This window comes from Larus michahellis, chromosome 2, assembly GCF_964199755.1.
Source record: "Larus michahellis chromosome 2, bLarMic1.1, whole genome shotgun sequence".
Taxonomy (NCBI): domain Eukaryota; kingdom Metazoa; phylum Chordata; class Aves; order Charadriiformes; family Laridae; genus Larus; species Larus michahellis.
The window spans coordinates 59886934-59912635 of record NC_133897.1 but is presented as its reverse complement, the minus strand read 5'-3'; the positions used below and the strand labels follow the sequence as shown (position 1 = coordinate 59912635).

General features: G+C 37.0%; 1 protein-coding gene across 1 annotated transcript in view; it reads right to left on the bottom strand.

Moving 5' to 3' along the window:
• CNTNAP2 (contactin associated protein 2) overlaps positions 1-25702 on the bottom strand; it is a 1161641-nt gene that overhangs the window by 962490 nt on the left and 173449 nt on the right. The window lies entirely within an intron of this gene.

Genomic DNA, 25702 nt, shown 5'->3' with positions numbered 1-25702 from the left:
GCTTAACCATGGAGGTACTCCGAATCTTATTTAAAAGGGATTTCCATCCCCACGTAACTACACAGTAAGCACACCTCCTCTTTTCAGCAGTTTACTGTATTTAAGTAAAATAAACAAGAAGACTTGTCTCATTTCTTACTACGTATAATGTATAACGACTTGTTAGATGATTAGAGAAAAAAAAGATATGTTGGAGAGAAGAAGTAGTAGATAGCACTGACCACCTCTCATGTGCAGGAGCATCTTCTACAACAGGAGGAAGCCACAGCTTTGGGAAAAAGGAGCAAACACTGCCTATGTAAAAGAAATTCTCACATGTTAATTACCACACATTTGGACAAAGATCAGTAAATGGACATCACAAATAGTGCTAATTACCAGTTATAATGATGCTGGCCTGATTTAAGTGGGCTGAAATTTTAATCTTCTGAACCACAAAATTCTGTCAAAGGAGAAAAATGAACTACAACATCTTGTGGAAGAAAAGGAATATCCCAAATTAAAATCCTCTGCTGCAAAACATTGTGTTTTTTCATTCATGCTCAACAAATTTTTATAACTTTCTCAATAATTGTGACTTTAAAAAAAGAAAGAAAAGTAGGATGTCAAAAGATACCCTGCTATATTGCTGAACAAATTAAGTCCAAAGATTTTAATTTTAGAACAAGTGCCATAAATAAGTGAAATAACTTTTATTTATTCTTAACGCCAGAAAAAGAACAAGTATTAGTGTAAATCTTCAGATACAGAAAAAGATTCTGTATTGATTAATTTTCCAAATCACCAGTTTTATTCATCCTTTAGCTCCCTAGCTGTAATTATGCTTTGCATCACCTTCAAAGCATGATATTAGCTTTTTTTATTCCATTAATATATTCATTACTTTCATCATCCAGCACAACAATGGCTTAATAGATAAAACCTTTCTTCAACATTATTTAAATACATTCATACCTAAAGCTGTCTTTAACATTCTTCTCTACAGTAATGTCTCAACAGTACCTTTATTAAATGATAAATGACAGCTTCAGATATCATGGAGGTGAATAATACCTTTTGAACTACATTTAATTTTTAAACAAAATTCCACGGTTGTAAATGTGCTGAAAACTAGTGATCTAATGCTTAAAATACGCTAGATAGATAGTTTTCTTTCTCTTCAAACTAACTCCAGAGGTTTGGAAAAAAAGATAAAGGCCATGTCTAAACCATCATGCAGAGATATTTATAGCAATGGCATGCATGTGTGTCATAAAATGAAAGCAGTGGGAAGCACAGTAACTGCAAGCTAGCTCATGGAAAGCCAGGACTTATTAGAAGAGGTTCAGTGCCAGACAAATGCAGCCTTTCAGATCCCAGGTGATCAGCAGTGCTTTGTACTAACAGCTATGGTCAGCATGGGGCCAAAGATCTTTACAGCATCTCCACTGAAAAATAACGTCTTCACTGCCTACATTTAATTTCCCTACTGCGCAATGTTTTGCCAAGCAGAAGAACGTTCTACTCAGCTAGAATCTCGACTAATCAATTCCTTTTTTTTTATTTCTGGTCACCAGAGAGATTTGTTTTAACTCGGCTTGCTCGCCAAACTGCAGAAGTATAATCACATAATATTAGGCATGCATGTTTAATTTCAGAAATGTGTACTCATGTGTTCTCCCATACATGTTGCACAATACAACCTTGAACTCAGTGAAAGTGTGCACGCGCTTTATCTTGAAAAAAAGATTAAAAAACATTATTTACAAAGTATTCTTCCTCCTTTTCAGTAAATGCATTCCTTCAATGATGCTTCTTTCGCGCTGCAGTTTTTATTTATGAATGTAAAGGTATGTTCTTTAAATAATGAGCAGTCATGTCATATCTTACCAAATCGTTTCAGGTAGGTATGATCAAAAGAGGTTCTCAAGAGTTACTGTTTCAGAAATTCAGACAATTTGTCTGATTTTACCTTCCACATTTGTTTTCTTCTCAAACACCCTCTAATGACTTCTTATTGTTAACTTACTCGGGGAAAACATTTGAACTAATCGCTCAGATCCAACTTATTATACCCTCATTCTGTGTTACGTTGAAAGTAAGCTTCTTGCTACTAATGTGATAACCTGAATTCCCACTGAATAGAAACTATTCGACAGTTGGCATGAAACAGAATGGCATAATTTAGTCTTCAGACAGGCTATCACAAATTCCACAGCACTTGGAACTGTAAAATACAATTAAAATCAAACGCATGTTTCAGAAGATCAGCCTTTTCAACCTCACCCAAGACCACTAAATTGTAGAGGTAACAACAGTTACTGAATACCATAATACAAAAGATGTTTTCTAGTTAGGTTGACTGAGACAGCACCGTACATTAGTCACAAAAGTCACAACAGCGACCGAGCACACACACAGCAGTGATTGCTAGTGTTGTACATTGACACTCTTTTCGTCTGGCAACCAGTGACACTGACTGTAATGCTGCAGAGCCCTCATGAGTGTAAAACGTATTATTTGATCAGGTAGCGCGTCCATCACTGCCCAGCCATCAGCAGCAGGCCGCGGGCTTCTGCCATGGGTAATCATTCAGGTAAAGCACACGTGTTGGCTGACGGAGAGAGCTGCGCATGCTGTGCCTCCGTGCTGACTCCAATCGGTAAATCAGGCAGATTCTGATCAGGGACAATTAGAATCAGGCTGAAAGCTCGTTTCATTTTTCCCTGTAGTATAGTACCATTACGCAGAATCAACTGCCCAAATGCTGGCTGTAATTTTTAACAGTTCCTTCTGATGGCCTTCCCAATTTGCCTTTCTGGGCAAATTTTCTATATACCTCAAAAACTCTGGCCTTCATTTATGCCAAAACTGGCATCACTTATTCACATCTCCAATTTATATTATGTGAGATAGAACTTTGTGAGCCAGCACATTCTTATTCCTGTACCAACCATATTGAATCAAATTGGTTTCGCTTCCCTTATGACACCAACATCTGAGATGGCTTATACCCTGAAACATATCTGCATGCCAACATTTTAATAATGGGACTCTGTGCTGGTCTAACACCTTGTACCAGAAAAATTGACTCTAAAAGGTTTTCAGAAGAACTACTTAATTTCCTCTTACTCCTAGTATTATGGAAAAACTTGGAGCTAAACATCCCATAGATGAAACTAATTTTTTGGAAAAAGAACTGAATATTCAACTCTTTAAGTATCTCAGAGCTACTCATACACTTTCTAGTTTCCAAATCATGCAACTGAGCCTACAGAGGCTTAAGAACATCTCTAGCAGTGCACCCATTGGTGAAACTTGTCACTCTCTTGGAAAAGTTGAAGTTTTTTTCATTGTTTAGGCCACTAATTAAAGTGGCTAACTGTTACTGATTCATACATGATCAAGTTTTTGCACAAAACAGGGCTAATTACTGCAAATGTAAAATTAAATTACTATAACCAACAAAAGAATAATTATTGAGAAGGTACCTGGGCATTCAGCTTCCTATCAAATATGGAAGTTCCATATTTATCCATATATGTGCTGAGTATGTAACCTTGCATGTGCTATGTTATATCCATAACAATAATAATAAAAATTTAGATTTTTACTGTAGCAAATATTCCTGTGATTACTGCAAATTAAAATACTGTTTCAGCTAAACAATTAGAAGTGAATTTATGATATGGGCTTTAATGAAGCATTAATTTCTTTCAAATTTATTTTGCAAACTTACAGTTCTCATGTTTAGCCACCATACATTAAAAAGAAAAAAAAACTGAGGGAGAAAGAAAACAAATTTTGTTTCATACTCTTAAATACGCCTTATAATTCCTAAATATTCTAACAAGTAATTTAGAAAGGAAGCTTATCTCTGAAGTAATTGAGAATTATGCCAGAGAGATAGGATACTGCTATCCACAACCTCACAAAACTTCCTTACATGAACACAAAGAGCCACTGTTATTTCTAAACCTCAAGAGTGCAGAAGACTTGCTTAATATTCTAATAAGGAAAGTGTTCATACTGTGGAATTGCAGCACCTCACATCTCCAATTAAAGAATGGAAGTCAATAATAACTAAAAAAAAAATTGTATTAAGAAGGTTCCTAAAAATACTTTGAAGTGCAGCTATTTATTTCAGAAGTTCAAGAAAAATAAAATTGGTGATAAACCTACAGATTTATTCCGGTCATACTTATTAAGAACATGAAATATGTCTACCGTATTCTTACATTACAAATTTAGAACCAATATCATGTAGAGAACACCACTCATTAAAGCCCCTAACAGGTACTGTGAACTTTAGCTTTCAACTCTATGAATAATGGGTGAGCTCACAGTCAGACAATGTAAACAACAAACATACTGGGAAACATTACAGTCATACCGTACTGCATCCTATAGTGTTCTAGTTGGAAAGAGTTTTACAATTCTAATGCCATCCTCTGGAAGGCATTAAAATCACTAGCAACCAATTTTATTACTACTTTTTTATCATGTATTATTACAATCTCTCAAATAATAAAACACAGTTGTCCACTATACTATAATTAACACAACATCAAACTTATTACGATCGGGATGCTGTGGTAGTATATGGGTTCATTAGTTTCCTGAGGAGACAATTAAGGACTTGCAAAAATTATGTGTTTCCAGTGAAGCGCATTATCCAGAAGATTTACAAATCCACCTATTTACAAATAGACTGATCCATTCAAAAGATGATCCAAACTGCCTTTGCAAAGGTAGCTTTAGGGACTGATTTCTAAGGTATTTTCAGATTTGTTGAATGCATCCCTACTTCCTGACACTTCCTTTGAAAACTTGTCTGTTCCTTCTAGTATAAGATTTTCTCACTTAGCTCACCCCAAGCATCTGAAACAATGGTACGCGTGTATCTCGCTGCAGAAAATTAACTCTTCTTGCTCTTCATTTTCATCTAATAAACTCTCTCTCCTGCTCAGTGTGAACATATTTTGTTAATACAATGGCAAACATTATCTAAAAGGCGAAAGCGCCCTTGTATATGACGGACACTAACTTGCCATTTTAAGCAGCTTTTCATAAGAAAACCCTCATCTAGTGAAGCAACCACTCATTCATCTTGCCAATCACAGTGTCACTTGTGAACAAATCAGACTTAACATTTTCATTATCACACTCCCACTATGTTTTCCTCAAGGCTAAGAAGTTATTGAATTGTATCAACATTTTCATCCATGCTCTGACTAAAATAATTCAACTGTGCAGTGTCACAACTTCCATCAAAATGGGAAGAAATTTCATATTCAAGTGTTTAAAATCGAATCTGTGATGATACATCATTGAACGTATTTTATGCCTATGTCTCCACTTTATGAAACATAGTACCTACGTTTGTTGGTGTTTTTGGCACATCATAGTACCTATGTTTGTTGGTGTTTTTGGCATATCACTAGCTACAGTAGCTACATCTGTAGTGTGCTAGCCCTTCAAACACCACTTTCAGGAGAGAGGTTTGACTTCCCAGCACTGAAAAACAAATAGATTTCTTGACTGAAAAAAAAAGAAAAAAGAAAAGAAGATAGTATTAAACAGATAAGAATTCTTGTTTGAATTTAGGATATTTATCTTGTACTGCATTATTTTCCATGGAAATATTCCCTCTTAATTAAAACTCATGTGGCTTTATGGATGATAATCTTGTCCCTCATGAAGGTCATGCAAGTTCTGTTACTGATTCCAATATGACAACCAATGTGCAGCCCCTCTGGATAGACAAGCGTGAAGCTTTGATATATCTGCAGTAACAGAACTACTGAAAAATTCTTGCTCTGGTCTATAGTTCTTCCTCTATATCTCCTCTCCAGTTCACGTCAAAGATCTTAGGCGTCATGTCTGTTTGCACAGCAAATGAGTAAACAATATGAATGCACTGCACACTTTGGACAATTACACATCAATAGAGTATCCACAACACCAACAATAACATCTGAATGGGATGGTCAAAAATGAGCTCAGTAAGTTGTATTTCCTAACCACCTTTAATATTTTTGACTGTGAAATCTTCACTGTGATAGATGTTTCACTTCATTAGTACGCTTTGAATAGTAAGCAAGCAAATGAATTATTTAAACTTGACTGCAAAACGATCATGAATTTCTCTTTCATCTCTGAAGCTTTCAAACATGAGGTAGGAGCACCATCAGATTTAGGCAACCTCATTACTTCAAGTTGTATTCTTAGGAACAAATCTGTCTTTAGAAAGGGATTACATTTACATGTAAAATCAATTAATTCAGCAAGTAAGATCTGTTACATCTTCTCTCTTTAAGGAATTGCAGATTATTGGATTAATTTTGTTATTCACTAGTATCTGTAGAACATCAGATGCTTGCAGTTCTAAAATGCTACCCTTATTTTCAGGACAGCTACTGTTTTCTCTAGGCAAAACCGAAGCATTTGTAAAAAAGCTTTTACTTGACTATTTGCCACACTGGCAGTAATATTAAAGAGTTTAAAAACTCAACGGACAGTAAAAATTGATTCTACACTTCTGCCTAAAAGCAATGATTGCACAGTAATGGTTTCAAATGCAAGATGAAAGTCTTTCTTTCAAACATCACGGAGCTGATGCTCCTCTTCCATTTCATGAAATAACTGAAACCGAAAGAGGAATCAGAGGACCTTGTTCACAGCAGTTTCTGACTGCAGATACTCCCCGACACAGAGACTTCATAGCATGAGGAAATTCACCGTGAGGGATCAGAAAGGAAGCCAATTCCTGCCATTCTCTTACTGGTTCACTTTGGTGAAGTCACCGAGATATCTACTGGGAATCCAATGCCTACTCCTGTATAAAGTGAAGTTTCCACTAAACACAAAAGCCCTAGAGTTCACTTAAATCTAGTACTCAGACTTAAAAGGGACTTAGCAGTAGGCACGGTCTTCAGAGGAAATGAAGGATCAGGAAAAGGACTTTAGAACTATTCTATAGGGTTGCCGTGGTTTAGCCTCAGATGGCAACAAAGAGCCACGTGCCGCTCGCACGTGCCTTCCTAATACAGGAAGGATCGTAAGAAAAGGCAAGACTCTTGGGTTGGGACAAAGGCAGTTTAACAGAACAGCAAAGGGAACAGGCAAACAACAACAACAACACGGACAGGGGAATATACAAATGCGATTACGGAACCGCCGCTCCCCGCAGCTCGCCAGCCGGACCGCACCCAGGACGCCCCAGCCCGCTTTTAAGCAGCAACTTCCTGCCCCCTCCCCCGGCAGCTCAGGGTGGGCGTGGCTCACATGGCATGGAATACCAGGAAAAGTTAACCCTATCCCCACCGGAACCAGGACAAGGGTCTACACAAAATTTAAGTGCATAAAATTTAAGTGCAGTAGAGCTTTTACACAGGAAGATTTCATTTTAGAATGAGTTCACCCTAAGCCTAAAGAGTCACTGCCACTCCGTGCAGTGGCATGTCATCTGTATATTAGATGTGATCATGTACATATTGAGTCATTTTACCTGCTTTCCCTAAGCAAGCCTTGCAGAGTTAACACCGTGAGTGAACTAGAGTTACTCCCACTTTACACTTAAAAAATAACAGAGTTAACACCATGGGTGAAGTAGAGTTACTCCCAGTTTACGCCTAAAAAATAAACCAAAGGCCCATCATCAGGTTTTCAAAACACTTTACGAAGCCCAGACTCTATCCTCCATTAAGGTTATGTAATTAAATAAAACATTATCTATTACATTGGGAGACATTAACAAACATACTTTTACTAAACTTGGTGACATTAAATGCTATTTCCAATATGCAACATGCAAGTGATGCTTCTTTATTTGAAAGACCTGTAGATCTAAAGAATAAAGTAAAAAGAATGGCTGTTATGGTTCAGACCAAAGATCAAAAGATACAGCCCAATATCCTGTCTCTGACAGCAAATTGAAGGTGAAGCTTAGGGAAAAAGGACAAAACAGGTGGATATAATGCAGTTTTTCTCCTCCCTAGCTTTTAACAGTCAGCAGTTTAAATGCTGTTCTAGCAATCTAAGAAGTTATATTACCAAATTTTTGGCTGTTGTACGTGATGTTCAGCATAATATTTATGTGTAGGAAAACAGATTTTCATTCAGAATTAGGAATATTTTGTTTGGCTTTGTGTCGTAAAAGTTGGGTCCCATTTGAGTCGATGCTTGTAAATATGTAAAAGGAAATCTAAATAGATGAATAGGGCATTTAGGACAGTAGGCAGGATGGAACATTTAGAAAATTTATTTACTGACAGAACTGGCACTGAAAAACCGTCTTGCTTTCCTACTCTTTTGCAACTTTAAATGCTCAAACAGTATCCAAGACAACAATTTCTACCAAAATGTATACATCGAAGTTCCTTCCTTTAGCCTGGGCTTTATGATTTCTGTATTTCATCCATATCACACCGTCTAATTATATAATTAGCCCTTGTAATACACAGGCTATTACATAATCTCAGGTGTAACACAGACATAATCATTAACATTTTTATCTGTCCTGAATAACATTTCTTATCAGCAATTACTTTTCATGGCCTGTAGCCAAATGAGTAGAAATAATGCGAAGGCAGGCAGACAAAGATCATAAGTGTGGGTCTGATATATGCAGTGTTTTATGCTAAAACTCGAACGCATACTTATTTTGGAAGCCCATATTTGTATTTTTCTTCAGACTTACCTGCCTGCCCTTGGGAAGTTGCTACTGTTGTCAGAAAAAAATGGCAAAAATAGCATGTTAGAGCAGCAAGTGACACTTATTTCCAAGGGTTATGTTATACAAAATATGTCCTGCTCATGAGCAGCTAAAGCACAAGGCTTGTCAACTGACTATCACCACCACAATAGACTGTAAATGTGATTGCAAGGGTTGCTTCTGCAATATTTTAAGAGGGATGGCACCCTCAATCACTAATGGATAGTTATATGCGTACCCATATCATCTAGTTCAGTTTCACAGACTGGATTTTATTACAGACACCTTCTGTCACTACAGTGGATCACTGCCAATCCAAACCATTGATCCTGCAGTAAGTATCTGACTCCTGCTGCAATGCAACTGTTAAAGTTTCCCTCATTCAGTAAGAAAGCAGGCCATGCTGGAAGGCAGCCATACTATTTAAGCTGTAGAGATGCACATATGTAGTTTTAATTTTTCCAGTCAAACTTATTATAACAAAGTCGAAAAGTATAAAAATATTAAACCAAATGCAATAAGGACTGGGAATGTCAGTGTGGCATCGTGTCTGTGTAATTTGTCAGACTACTTAGAATGGCAGGCTACTGTATTTAAGTTTCAATATCCTATTTTTCCAGCAGAGATGGTAGATTCTGATAAGTGAAAAATGAAAGAGTTCATTTATTTTTTTTTAAACATTCATAAATTCACATATTCAGACTCCAAGCCCCAAAACTGACAGACTCTTAATTCTTAAGATTAGAAACTGCAAGCCGTCATATTGGTACAGAGAAGAACACGTGCTCAAAAGTAGTTTTAGCCTGGTATTGTATGTCCTGCTTCTTGGTAGCACAGGCTGACCTAACTAATTTAATGCCGTAGTCTCCACAGAGAAAATCTGTTAAGTATCGAAGGGTTCAAGAATTTATGTAAACATTTGACAGTGGTTCCAAAACTGTTTTCTATCTATCTGATGGGTTTGGGTTTGGTTGTTTTGGTTATTTTTTGTTTTGGTTTGGTTTTAAGTGGACTCCAAACATTCCCAAGGAGTATTTCTTTCCAGCTGCCCCTCCACTACACTCATATTCTTTTTTCCATTCTGGTTGTCTTCTTTTCTCTGATTCTTCTAGTACAAGTCTGAATACTTACATACAACTATTCCCTCTGAACCACTCCCTACCTATTCTTCACATATAGTTATAGTTTAGTAATTCTCAGGACTTGGGGATGAAGGAGACAGTACTCTCCAAGATGACCACAAACAGTTTCTGTGAGGATGTAAAATGTAAAACTCATCATCTCCCCATTTGTCCTGCTTACCTGCGCTGCCCTGCCCTCTCCTTTCTGCTCCTGAAGTTCCCTTTCTCCCCTCTGTCCGCCTGGTGCATCCTATAATCCTGGCACTGGCAATGATGGAAGCACCCTATGAGGTAAAGAAATCTGTAGTAACATCTATTATAAAGAATGGGATACAGGGGATGCAGGAAGAGCTAAGAAAAAAAATAATTTTACAATTTATCAATTAATTGTTTAAAGGGCATTATTCTTGTTTCTCAGATTCTTGTGTCTGAAGAAAATAAGGGGAAAGAGACAATCATAAAAAGCTAGCAGGGTGAAAACCTGAAATGTATTCTTCCAAAAGGACCCAAAGTCAAAGACTCTGGAAAAGAATTGCTTAATTTGGTGCATCATTTATAAGAGATCAGCTTTATGTAACCTGAACCTTTACAGAGTTTAGCAACTGACTTCAACTGGCTTATACCATAATATCTTAGAGGTATAAACAGTGCAAATTTTCTTTGATGCAGGAAAGGGAGCTGGACACCTGTCTTATCTTCCCTGAATGCATTCCCTGAAAGGAGAAAGAAGAAGGGAAAAAGAGAAAGAAGAATGTGAGGTTGCAATAAGACGTCATGGGCCAATGACTTTTCTAGCTGCCCTTTTTTTGTTGTTGTTTTCATCTTTCCTCAGTTCTTCATAAATATTGTTAAGGTACCTTACTTTCACACATTGTGCCTCAACAGCTATTAGAAACATTTTAATTATAATTTGAAAATATTTTGGCCAGTTTTCTTCAAAATAGAAAGTGACAGACTCCATTTATATCAAATAAAACAAAACCAAACCACTGCATCTATAGAATTTGCCATGGAAAGTGTTCCACACAGCAAAACTCTTATCTCCAGCACTCTTGTTTGTGATGAAAATCTTTAAAACATGATTTGAAATTAAGCCAGAGATTAATTTTGAATGGTGAGCATCTGATCCATTAATAGCAAACCCAGACACTAAAGAAGTAGTACCATTAACTACACATAACTACTGCCAAAAACATGTCAAAAGTTTAAGACAACCACTGAAGACCCTTAATTTCGTAATGCCTAATGGTCCAAATGAACTTTGCTACTAAACAGATTCCAGTTTTCTCCCAGGATTGTCTAATTATGTAGCATTCACAGTCAAAAATGAAGAGCTCACTGGGGAAAAAATAAAATAAATAAATAAAATAATCCATCACAATAATGGCAGCAAACAAAGAAATGCCAACTTATTGCACGGACTACATACTGGTTCTTTTTGTAATTGCATTCATGTTAAGCATGCTATTTACAGGATTAAGTAAAGCTGACAGAATCTGCACTCCATTGCCTCAGAGTGTAACAACATCCAAAACCATGACATGAAGTCTTGGAGTCATATTTCATGCATCATTCTGCAATATAAATAACTGCTATTGGAATATATCACAAAATAAATGTAAATTATAATTGCACCTACTCTGAGTTATATATACATTAATAACGGTGTTACTAAAGAGTGCAAATAACGAATCTGTTTCGAAGTCATTTGAGTGTTTTTTAAAATTCTACCCAGTAACTGTAATGACGTTCAAAAAGCTCTGATCTAAGTTCAGTAATGAAATTGCATTGACAGATATTTTGCCCAGTGCTTATCAGTCAGGTAACAAACAGGATTAACACTTTTTAAATATTTATGAGGCAGGAAGAAAAAGGAACTGTGCTCACAGAGAATGTATCACTTCTTTTAAAGAACTTAACGTTCCTTGATATCAGCAAGAGTAATTTGACAAGGCTGACAAGGGGGAAAAGCAGGTGGGCAGGAAATCTTGATTCACAGCTCTGTCAATTCATCCTCAACAACCTTGTTATGTGGCTGAATAAGTGACAGTTCGGGATATTTTAAATAAACACCCCCATTGACTGTTGAAAACTACTTTTCTCCTCTACAGCAAAATCATTAAAACTCCTGCGAAGAAGTTGTCAGATTTTTCCACCTGCTATCAGAAAGAGCAAAAAGTCAAGCTCTAGCAAGTCTTGAAGCAGGTGTAATTTTTTTTTTTTTTCACAGCACTTACGTAGGCTGCAGTGTTAGGAGATGACACTGTAACAGAGTAATGGGTATCCACCACCGTGTGTTGTCACTGTCCTGCACTGCAGGTACACTCTGGTAACCAAGACAAGAAGCAGCATAGAACATAGATGCTGATGTCTCAGAAACAGAACTTTCTACTCATTGAGCTAAATGGCAGTCTCTGGTGACTGCTACTAATTTTTTGCATGTTGGCATTTACATGAAAAGAATGAACCAAGGGAGAAAAAACAGAATGAAAAAAACACTTTACCAATACAAAGCTAAACAACCTAACAGAGTGTAACTAACTACGTAACAGTCTCCAAACATAAGCAGAAATAATTTAACTCAAAGTAGTAGTCTTAAGTCAGACGAAAAATCTCCCATTCAACGAACTCCTGTGAGAAAAAAATATAAATATTAAAAAAAAAATATATAAGCAATCCCACATGCCTCCCCCACTTCCCTCAACAATCCAAGAAAAAAAAATAATCTACAATGGAATAAACTCATCCTACTAATCAAAAAACAGGGCTGCTCAGAATTAAATCTTGCTTCTTGAAAATCTGGCTTTTACACCTCTGTGTGTTTCTGTAAAAATGTAAAGTAAGGATGATTAACAATGCATACAATCTTCTTGAATATAAGACAAAATGTAAGAAATATTTCTAATTTGTTTTTAGATGTTGAAGAGAAAAGCATCAAATAATTTTACTCAAATATGCTAATAAAGAAGATTCTGATTCAGCCTGGTTAATGGAGAGCTACACTGCCTTAGGCAACTTATAGAAAAAAGCATTTCCAGGCTTCCTGGTGTGACTGCATCCAAAGCATTTGAGCAAGCCTAATAAACAGTGTCAGGGTGACTCTTCCCCTTCTTGCTTCAGTGGAATGGTGTTTGTAGAAGGTTACGTTGTCTGACAACAACTTTTTCATCACCAAGCAAGAAAAGTGCCTGTAAATTGCCTTTCGGAACAGGTGTGGATGGCAGAGATGTTGCTTCTCCCATTCTGTTCCATTTCTCCCATTGACTCTTCAAATATATATACAAACATACAAGCACCTTAGGTCTTTGTTGTCCTGTCAGCCTTGCAAAAGAAATGACAATAAAAAGCGCAATAAATTAGTGCAATAAAAGCCTTATTTTGCTTTCTCTTAAGTTTGGATGAAGCTTTGCATTAGCATTTAAGAGAGATAAGGAAAAGATTGGGTTAAAGGACAAAACCGACTTAGAAATTCAATTCATCTGCACTTTCAATGGATTGTAATTCCTACACCTTACAAGTATTTTGAAAGGCATATGTTATATGTCGTGTTAAGAAAGTGTAACATAATTCTGAATTAATTTAGGTGCTGATAAAAGATTAATTTTAGTAAACTTTTAGTCTCATAACTGACTCAGAGAAGCTTTTCTATGAGCATGCCTTGTGCATGTGCTATGCCAAGCAGAACTCGCTCATCTCTGGTAAGTGGTATTACTAACGGACGCTACTTCAAATAACTTCCGTATTTCAATTTAAAGTTGATTTCTCTAAAAAAATACAGGATAAATTATGGTCTCCTATCCTTTTCAATATTTATGGTTTTTCCAATATTTCTTTGTGTCACCTGACAGATAGCAATGTCAAATGTCATCATTCATACAGGGAGTTTCTAGTACCATTCATATGTTGCATGGTTCTCAGTGGAGTTGCCCTCCCAAGTTCTATAAAATCAATTGCAGACTTGAAACATTCTGCAGAGACCACAATGAAAGCAACCATTCTCATAAATAGCTCGGTGAAATTTTCTTCACTCTTTAAATTCAGGAAGGGGAAAAGGAAGCAGATAAAACAGCACAGTGGAGAAAGAGCTGCTACAAAGCATTTATAGCAATATTTATGAAACATTCACAGCAAGTTATACCAGAAAAGGTCTAAAAACATTAAAAATGTTAATAGTATATTTATCAATGTATTTATCAATCACTCTCAGGTGATGCATATGTTATCCTGTATATAAAGCAAAAGGACAAGGAAAGACAACTATTCCTACAATGTTCAATATCAGAGCTATGCAAAAGACATCAGAAAGTATCTTTGGAGAAAGTGCAACAACAAAGGAGAAATTATAAGGGCCTTGGAAATCAGCGCCTGAATGAACATGCAGGCTAGCTATGCTTCAGGACCCCGTTCTTCCCCTATTGCTTTTGAAGTCAAATACATAAAAGAACTGCATAAAGTAAAAGATAACAAATGTAAAATCCAGAATGTAAATTTAGCAAAAAAAAAAAAAAGAATTATCTAAAATACAGAACTATGTAAAATCTCAGCAGAGCCACGGTGAATGTAGCAATACTGATAGGTCTTTTTTGATCTAGTGCTAGACAAATCTATTGCTTGACAAGAAAGAAAAATCATATAAAAAGCATATTATATATTAAACTTCACATGTTTAAGTGAGAAAGCCCATAAAACCTCCCTGCAAAATCCACCTTCTCTTTGGACACCACTCTCTGAAGAATTTTCATTCATGAAATGCATTGCTACTAACACAAGCATACCCACAGAATAAAAGAGTCAACTATCAAGCTAAAACATCAGTATTAGCCGGATAGTTTTGATAAAACTTTATATATCATTCTACATGGAAAAAAATATTGATGATGGCAGAGAATGACGTACGCCAGTAGTAAGAGGTGCAGAGTGAACTACCAGCTGAAAGGAATTCAGAGTAACAACAGCGAGGGTACTCCAACTGATCCATTTCCACAATTTTTTTCTAAATAAAAGAATTAAGTATTTATGTGAAGAATAGCCTCTATTTTCCCCCGATTACAGATTTAATGTAGCAATTATCAGATGAAAATTTTATGCCCTGTGTTATGCATAAGACTAAGTTAAAATTATAGTTTCTTGCTCTTAACATTTATAAATCATTTTGAATGGATGTTTTGGTGATTGTTAACAGGCTTTTATTTCTATAGCAGAAAGAAGAGGAACCTAACATCTCAATTAGACATTCTATAAATATCTATAATATGCTCAAAAAAATGCCTCTTAAAGGCAACCAAATGTAGGACATTACAGAGATGATAACAGATTTCTTAATTCAACTTACGTATAGCCATTCAGTGCAAGAAAACCTCATTTTTCCTGAACTGGTAACCCAAAAAGTCTTGTAACTTTCAAGTTTCACAAAATGAAAATAAAGCAATACGTGTTCACAGTTAGATATCGTTCATAAGTACCTAATATCTTCTAAGTGCCAGTTAGGTGCGGCTATGCAAATAAACATAGAGCCAGAACAAGAAATGTTTTGTTGGAAAAGGCAAGATTAACCTCATGCATGTATACAATGTCACATTCTCAGCGCAAATCTGTGAATAAACCACCAGAAAAATCTGTCTGTCTCGGGGGCCATTGGGCTACACAGCAGGTGTACATAACTCTCCTTTTGGCTGCTGGTCCACAGACACTAGCCCAGAGGTGCAGAAACAGGCAGAGCCATTAATATACATGCATAAATTTGCTTCTAACCAACCTTCACCATCTTTAGGAGGAGCCAGAAACATGTCAGATTGTCCACATAACTTCATAAATTTACTACTAAAAAAGACAGATCACACTGGGCATAGGAATGTTAAGCAATTGCCAAAGCTATTTTCCTTCTAAAACCTAAACCAATTGCTTAGCTGCATAAAAACTTCCAATGCAAATAAAACCTGTAAAATGTTTACTCTGTCCTGAGGAGACAAGCTAAAAATAAAATAAAATAATAATTTAAAAAAGAAACACCTGTCATACTATTTCTAAAAACGGAATACATTTTTTTAAAAATGTAAAATGATAGTCTCATGACAGCACCCAAGGGCAGCAAGAGTTCAAATCACTCAGCGTGAGCACAGCCTCTTTCTGGCTTTTAAGCTTCTCGCTGAATAGAACCGCTCTAGGGAAACCCAACGCATGATAAGCAGGTGCCAGGCAAGAGGTCCCAAATATTCTGCTGCTCTCCCGAATTATCTCTTCTTTTTCTGAAAGCTACTACAGTGATCATGAAGCTCTAAGTATTCCGCACCAGGTTTCGTCAGACAAGTCTTGGTTACTGGAATGATATATCACGTTCAGTCCAAGTGCTGCCCAAAAGCTAGCAGCAGGAATGAAAGCAATTACAACAGAAGGCTGGCATTGCTTACAGAAGAGGATGCACGTTTCTTAAAGGGCTACAAAAGAAGTTTTGAATCACCTTCAGGTTTTCTTTCCTTGTCATATAGACAACTTAGTAGCAAAACTGACCAATGGTGACAACGTGCGCAAGATGTTTATAGCAGTTTTAAACAGGACTCAGATACACAAGCATAAGAGAAGCTTCACAACACCACAAATTCAGAACAGACTGCAGTGAGGAAAAAGAAATCCAAATGGAATTATTTCCCCTCAAATTTCCCACCTCAGTTCAGATATCTTGGGAATTTTAGACTCTTTAGCAGCATCAGAACAAAAAAATCCTGCAGAAAACCGATGGGAAAATCTTCATAGTCACTGAGTCATTATGATGCTTAAGGAAGGTGGCTTGCTAGTCTGAAGACAATGACACATACACATTCCTTACAGGATAGATATGTCAAGTCTTCCTAGGAATTCATGTGGACTTATTCGTATCAAACATCTGGCTGTTAGCCAAAATCTGCAGGAGGTGCCTTTGATGGAATTCACTCCAACCAGGATTTCAGACACAGAAGTAATACAATACGCTTTCATTTGGGAACTGATGGGAACAGCCACAAGCCGTAACTGCTTTCAGTAATTCAGTGCTTGAAAGGAAGTGTTTATATCATTTCATTTATAGTAGTCATAACAATTTATATCACTTTGAAGGCGCAGGGAACATCCTAGACTGTTCACTAGCTCTTCTACCTGCTCCAAGAGAGAATCTTCCTCCCTTTGCTGCCATTTAGCCATCCTCTTTTTTTCCTTTTTTTCTTCAAGAACGTTCAGAATTAAACCTTCAATTCAGATGAGTAAAATTACTTTTGCTTGGTTCTCTAGGATTTAAAACCATGCACAAAAATTGTAGACTTTATCTATTTTTCCATTTGCAACTATGCATTTAAAAAATAATTTGTTCTACAGATACATATTTTTTCTGCAGATACATACATGAAAATCTGAAAAAATAAAATGCTTTCAGAATTGCTTAGGCCACATTAGAAAAAACGTTGATATTTAAAATCCAGAAAACTAAAAACATTCGATGATACCATAGGCAGCTGGAATAAATTATTTGGAGAACTCTGTCATACAGGCAGCTACAAAGCTAGAAGTTACATAAATTAACAGTTTTCAAGAAGAGAAGGCAGAGTATGGATTTCATTTCATACCAAATTTTCTGTTCTAAAATTCTAGGTATCTGTGCAAATTATCTACATACACAGAAGTAATTGAGCCTAGGAGTACCATTTCATAGAGGCCAAGCCTCATCATGCACAACACAAAAATAACATTAATCTTTCATGCTGCAGACTCATCTCTCTTACATCTTGCTCCACACCAAAAGCCTGGGAGCATGAAGAGATGAGCATTATACTGCAGCACACTTTCAGTTCCAAACATCTCAAACAGTTTTAGAACTGCAAATAACGTATGTTTAAGACAGGGAATTTATTGCTGAATAAGAAATATATAGGAAGTAACAGAGAGTTACAAATAATATGAGGGAGACAGTGTGGTTTTCTGTTTAAGCAGGAAACCACAAAGCAAGAAGCCTACTTATTTGATTATGTCAGGGCAGTCTCAAGTCTCAGTTTTCTCACCTGTAGAAGAGTATAACATTAAATTACATCATGTGCTTCTAACACCTCAGATGAAAAACAAAGATGTGAGAATATCATTAAAGACAGCTATTCTTGACTTGGGGTTTATAAAAAGATTGTTCCATTATTTTTCGTATTATACTCATCTTTTTAGAACACACATAATTGCATTGCTCTGGGTGATTTGATTATGTGTAGGAGTAGTGCTTAGAATAGGCTGGAGGCCTGTTTCTAATGTACTTCTTAGATACTCAAATCTTTATTGCAGGTATTAATGTTTGGATATAACATTCCCTGGATGTATCCAATTAATGGGTTTATTAATTTCATTACTAATAACCATAACGTCCTTCAATAGACAAGATGTTCCGTGGGTTTTGTTATCTGCAGCGTAAAAAGGGAAGTGGACAGCAGATCCCCTATCAGGAACTCGCAATAAAGAAATTGTTCTGTTAAGAAAGACAGCAACAAAGCTTGGTTCCTGAAGGATTTATAATACTTCATCTGCTACCTTCCTACTGGATAGACCAAATGTCTGTATATGTCTTGCTGCCTTAGGAAACCAGACTCTAACTTGGTAAGTATTTAGCCTAATTCTATTTGCTGCTGATGTAGGCTTGCTCTTCAGTGGGAAAAACAGTTTTTCCTGCTTTAGATGATGGAAACAAAAATTGCACCACTTTCACTCCCGTAGCCTAAGGTAGGTCAAAGTCTCTACATATCACATAGGAGTGTTACAGGAGTAGAACTGGGTTCAGTGCTGTTTCATAGGGGTTTCCATCTCCACCACTTTCTGATAAAGGGCAATAGTGAGACAGGTAACCACAGAAGAACAGAAGGCATACCAAAAGGCAGATGAATGACTTAAAATATTTTCGTAAGTAATAAGTTTAGCAGCTGTAGGAGTATTCTTTAAGAAAATTACTCATCAAGTTAGCTTAAAGCCAACATAAGTTAGGCTTTATTAGGTTGGCTCACAGCAGTAATGCCAGCTATTGGTATTCTGCAAAAATGACCTTGATACAAAGTTCAGAATACCCCACTACACACGCAGAAAGAAACCAATTCAGGTATATTACATTTTAAATGATCACACTTAACACCGGACTGAATCAGCTTCTTTTTCAAATGGACACATTATGACAACCTTGAAAGAAGGTATTCACACTAATAGGCTTTTTACTACGTAATTCAATAAAATTTATGTTTATGTAGTGTCCTTCATACAAGCATATTAAAAAAAAAATCTTTGCAGTCAACAGTCAGTTGAAGTGAAGACAACAGCAGGCAAACAAAACAACACAAACTGACTGTCACATGGGGAAAAATGACCATGTTCTAAGTAGACAGCAACAAGGAAAAAAGCAGAAAAGCCCACACTACCTTTGATGAGGTATTAGATGAATGAAGATGAATAATGAAGTGACTGTATAAAATACATTACGTTGATTGTGCGTTCTGAAAGCCTTTTCTTTCGTTAATCCAAGACAATCAGGGAGTCAAAAAGATTAATATGTAATGATAACAAAAATGGAAGGGGAAAGAGCAAAATGTCTTTTTTCTTTCCTCTACACTTGTGCCTTTCTATAGACACTAGTGATAATCTGGAAGTTGAGCTGAGGCTCTTTTCTTGCCTAGTAGCTTCCTAAGTGGAAAAAGGGATAATCAAAATGACAGCTAAACATTGTTACTTCCTCAGGGGAAAAAAACCAACCAAACCAAACCAAACCAAACCAAACCAAAACCCACTATCAAACTACACAGGCAAATTATTAAACAGCACAGTATTATTCTTTCTCTAAGTATTCTCAGAAGGAATGATAGATGACTGCTATAAAGTTGTGCTTTCCAAGTGTGAGATATGACTTCATAAAATGATGTGAACTACAAGTGGAGATGGGGAGACAACTTAACTCTTTACCTTAGAGAACACTGAATCTCCTTTGCTTCTGAAGTGCAACGTTTAAGAGATATAACTGTTAATGTAACTTCCTTCAATGTTCAGTTCTGAACAAATCCATTTCTAACACTAACTAATGATACAAGTTTTAAAAAGTTCTCTTATGTTGAAGACTTCAGACAACACTTGCGGTAAATGTCATGCCTGTGATTTCACGTTTGAGTCTGCCTATCAAGGCTGTTACCCCAGACTGCTGTATCTGTGCTTGTGCACTTTTTTGTTACATAGGAAAGGACCCTTGCAAGTTTATTAACAGCAGTGCACACAAAAAATACTTGCAATTATAAACACAGAAGAAATACAGTCACTAGCATGCTTTCTTATGCTAGGCTGAGGTGTAATTTCTTGGGATCCGATGCAGAAACCACCTGTTCAAGTCTAAAGAATACAACCAAACCTAAAGCACAAACTAGGAACCGCTAAAGTAGAGCACGAAGAGAAGTTCTGTGGAGGAATTAGAGTGACTGAGTCCCAGCCAGCTCTGCTACAGGTCAGTTCATTACCTCTAAAGACTTTGATGCTTTATACCAACTCCTTGTGGCCTTATTTCAAACAGTAGTAGCTTATGCAGTTTCTTTTGAGCTTAAGAGCTATAGTATAGTATAGAGAGTTAATACAGGGATCTGGTCCCAAATCATTAATTAGGTCAATAATTTAAGTATTTATTAAAATACTACCTACTGTCCTCTTCTTTGATCAGAAAAAGATAGTCACTAACGGAGGCTTTAGAAAAATGTGTGTTTCTCTGAAATACTGAAATTACTGAAAATACAACAATCGCAGAATTATAGAATCATCTAGGTTGGAAGGGACCTTTAAGATCATCGAGTCCAACCATCAACCTAACACTGACAAAACCACCACTAAACCATGTCCCTCAGCACCTCATCTACCTGTCTTTTAAATACCTCCAGGGACGGCGATGCCACCACTTCCTTGGGCAGCCTATTCCAGTGCTCGATAACCCTTTTTGGTGAAGAAATAATAGTAATTTCCAAACAATTTGGGGAGTTTAAATGCATTTTCTTTCCAAAGTAAGGAAAAAAAAAAACAAGACATGGAATTAATTCAAGTGCTTAGCAACTATTTTTTTCTTTTACATGAGCTCAAACTGTGAATAACCAAACTCACTCCACTGAGTTGGAAGAATAACTTCAAATTCCTGGGGTTTTGCTTCTAGAGAATTAAAGTGCTAACAAGGAATTAGTAAGAGTGTTACATATTTTTAAAACAAGGATCTACTACTTATCTCCTTTACGCCAGCCCATCGCTAGAAACTTACTGCCATGCAAGAGAGAACACACATACACAACATGAAAGTCTGGCGCTCTGATGGCACTGCATGCAGAAATCCCACAGAAGTCTCTGCGAATTACTCATATCCTAATTACAGAAGTGAACTGCGCACCACATCGAGCGCTTACACTTAGGGCCTGTCTTGCCACTGCCTTTATAGCTTATGTAGACACTCGTATCAGTTGCAGTGATGTGGTGTAAAATGGTACTCCACCACGAGCAAAGAGAGAATTCTGAATTAATAGAGCTTTATATGAAAGAAGAGTCTCAAGTCACAAGCTAAAGGAGTGGAAAATGTGGCAAATCAAGTTTATAAACTCCTACTATCACCTCCTCCAGCTACATGCTTGGACTTTCTCATGGGAAATACTGTGTGTCTTCTTTAATTTACCTATCATCCAGCTTCAATCATGTCTATCTTCAAAGTAATAAAAATTATGCCTGCACTAGTTAGCAATGCTATGCACTAGTTTAAGGTGCAAGCTTCTGTGATCAGACTATAATAACTTGTGCCAGTTTCTCCTTGAATTATAGTTATTTCTGAAACAAGTTTTCCACATTCTTTCTGGCTACAGAAGGAGATGTAACAGTAATCTTTGTGCAATGCAATTTGTAAGCTAAATTTATGTTCCAGATTTGCATGTTAAGTGCCTTACTGGTAAAAGCAGCTCTCAAAGACAGCATGTTTATGCTTCCATTTGTGCTTAAATTTGAATGCCAAAGCAAAGCCAAGTGAAAAAAACAGATTATTTTAGTTCTTTTTCTCTTAAGTCAAATATGGATTGCTTATTTTAATTATTGGCTAAGCCTCCTTTCTGAGGGGAAAAAACACCTAATAGCACTTGCAGGCTCTGCCTGGATAGTGTTATTTTACACTTGGGCTGTCTCCTCCACAGTTTGTACTCAGGACTATGTACACTTTTGAAAATCATGTTTAACGCACTGACTACTGTCTCTGCAACACCCCAAGATTGTATCTAATGAAGTCTATCCAGCTAGTTGTATATTTTGATTATTTTATTTGGATGTTCTCTAAGTATGCTTTCTGTTTGTAATGGATGATCTACAAGCATGCTTTCTATTTGTAAAAGGAAGAGCATCACTATTAAAAGGGCTCATTTGTCACAATTTGAGATATTGTTGGTCTAAGTTGAAGACATATTCTGACATATATCTCCAGGTTACTCTAAGAAATAATGAACTAAGTATCTCTTTAGACATTTCAGTCTTGAAGCATAAATATTTACACACACATACACATATGACCAGCAGGATTGTGCTCCATGTCAGATGACCTTCCATATTTTGACCAGAAGCCCATCCTACACACTTCTGCCATAACACTATGCCCTCTTTTTTCCAAGTCCCATTACAATTTTATCTTTAAATTTCCTACTCTCACAGTTGCAGAATGGAGCTTGAAAATGGGGCTTTAGAAAGTCAAATCCCAGCAATCAACAAATTTAATTTTAAACCAGTCTCTGTACTCGTGGATTCTCACAGATACAGAGAAGATGATGGCTTCAGCCAGTAAAGGTCCCTGGCACTGAACAAAATGTAAATACCATACTTCAAAGGAATGAAGTTTTACATTATATTTATATTATGCATGTTTAGATAAACTTATGTGTTTCATATATTTGTATTATATTAAATAAACACAAACTGATACACAAAAAACGCGACAAAATCTGATTACTTTTGGCTTACCCCAGCGTAAAAGACAGCTTTTCTCTTTCACCCGCTCTCTCTCAAAGCAAGTGTTTCGTGATGCAAAAATGTCCTTGTTTCTTACCTAATGAACTTTCTGCGGTGGGTCACGGGGGCCTGTGGGCCAGCAGAGCAGATGCCAGTGGGCAGCCGGGGCGACCAGAGGCCTGGGAAGGGCAAAGTAGCCCCCACAGGCACTCGAAGGGCCAAGGTGTTTGCTCGATAAACCTTCTAGCAAAACAGCTTTCTTCGAAACAGCTTCGTAAGCTCTGGGCATGCAGACTGATGGAAAACGGCCTAAGAGTCACTTAATGCCTTGTAGGAATTTTCTTAAAAGTCTGGCCTTGTAATTCTTTCTCTGAGGTGGTTTAATATTCTTACTGTGATTTGGTGTGCAAATATGGGAGAAGAGGCAAATGTAGCATGAAAATTAAACCTGAAAACTTCTTAAAAAATGCCACACAGTCTAATAATCCCTTCTTCTTGCAGGGGGATCTTTGCAACAGCTATCCATCAGAAAATTGTTAAATCTTCCCAGAGCTTCCTATTGGCCCGGCATGTTTGCCATGAGCTCACTCAGGTTAAAAAAAGTTTAAAAAAAGACGAGAAACAAAAAGGTGATTATCTCATGATTAAATGAAAAGTTGTACCAGGCCCAGCAGCAGGCGGGGGCTGCAGGGGTCCCTGTGAGGCGACGCCAGGCCGTGCTGCCCCGGGCCGGTTCCGGCCGGCCCCAGCCGGCTCCAGCAGCCCCAGCGCGGGGCACGGCGGAGCCCCTCAGCCACGGGCGGGTGCCTTGGGGAAAGGGCCGCTAAGAACGGGCAGAGGCTGCCTGGCGGTGAGGGGAAAGGTGTGAGGAACAGCCCTGCCAGCCCCGAGGGAGAGCAGGAGGAGGGGGAGGAGGGGCTCCGTTTGCGGCCCTCGCCCCGATATTCCCTGGAGACCCCCCGCCGGAGCAGGTGGATTCTCCTGAGGGAGCTGCGGCCTGTGGAGAGCCCCCACCAGGGAGCAAACACAGAGCAGCACTCCAAGGTAGTTTCTTGGAGTCCTCTCTTAAGTAAGTGCTTCTTGTCCAAATCACAAACATCCCATCCAGCCTTACAGATTTTTAGCTCTATAACAGCAGAACAATACACACTTCAGGCCACCAGAGAAACTGCAGTTACTTTTTTCTTCTGATTTCTCCTCAGTCTATACTTTCTTTTATACCTTACTCCTTCCTGCTACCCTTCCTTATTCTCCTGTTGCCTGATAGACAAAGTAATATGTAGAAAACTGTGCACAAGCGGAGTGAACGACAACAGAAGCCGTTACCCATTGAAGTCCACTGTGCTGGAGGGTCTTGCCATATCATTAGAGGAGAAGATGTGGTGGGGTGTTTTTTTTTTCACATCTCTGGCAACTAATTTTAAAAAAAATAATAAAATCTTGTGAGTGGCCCTGTTATGACATATCCACAACCAGACCAAGCCGAATTAAACAGTGTCTTGAATAAAAGAGAGTCAAAGTTGTTCTTTTTGCCAAAGAGAGACTGGTCAAGAGATTATGATGATTATCACCAATGAGGTTCAATGTCTTCTCTTTGTACCTCTTTGGCACGGTACTCCGCTGTGGGAAGACGTTTCTCTCTTATTAGTTTGCACTCTGATTACAGTAAATTACTTAGAGGCTTCAAAAGAAGCTATGCTCAGTTCTTCTCAGCTGGAAGATCAGAGAAAGTGAAAATGAATAAAATTGTAACAACAACATAAAAAACATTGATAAACCTACATGCAAGGTGTTTTTCTTTAGCACTAACTAAAGCACATGTCTGCCTCCAGTGGAAAGAAATTATACTTAATTTTTCCCATTGAGTGTTTTCAAGCATTTTTTTTTCCAGAAAGGAATCAAAATTGTTCATATATTTCCATTACAATGTTTTATATTTTGATTCCAGATTTTCTTTGTTCTGAATTTTCACTCAAATTCTATTGCGAAAATTCTCAAAGCAACACCTGTTTTTGACACTGATTTCAATACTCCATTTAAAAAAATAAGATTTTTTTTTTACTTTATTTTCTATTTTGTTATTTTAAACCATTTCCCAATATCTGAATATAGCTTGTTTGCATAACTAGGAAATAATATAATCTGGAATGTAGAAAGCGTTTTAAATGACTCTAAAAAATTCCAATTAAAATTAAAAAAAACCAGAATATCTCTACCATACACATGTGATTACTACCAGAATGCCATAATGTGACAAAATAAAACACCTCCCAAAAAGTTTAGTAATGATTGTGGCAATTCAGATGAAATTGTGAATTTATTTTTTCCTCCAGTTTTTTAACATCTTAAGTTTTCTTCCCCCCTCAAACTTTGCATTTTGGAAGATCTTGTTGTTTTTGAAACAAATTTTTTTAATAATAAATTTTGAATTTTATCACTAGGCAGGAAGAAGTGGTATTTCTTTTCCTCTGATAAAATTAGGAAGCCTCATTTAACACAGTCTTTTCAAAAATGAGATCATACATTATATATGCCAAGAATGAGTGTAAGCCAGAATTTAATAATAAATACATCCCATAATTACAGAGCTTTTGGAGTCAGGCTCCTCCAATTTGGAACAGTGGGTCAATCCTCTTACTCCTGAAGCATTTTCTTCGGAGAAAACCTCACTACCGGAAAAACATGAAATCATTTTCATCTTAAACTCTGACAAGGACCTGAAAATGAATGAATAAATAAAAATAATGCCATAAATTTTCACCACAGCTGTAATTGTTGTTTCGTTACGCTGCTGAATTACTAGGTTTTGATTATTAATATTTTTTCTCCCTGAAGAAACTTAACGCTTTCTCTGGAAGAGTGAATTGAGCTTTACCTGGCTTAATCTTTCTACTCCGCTGCAAGTACA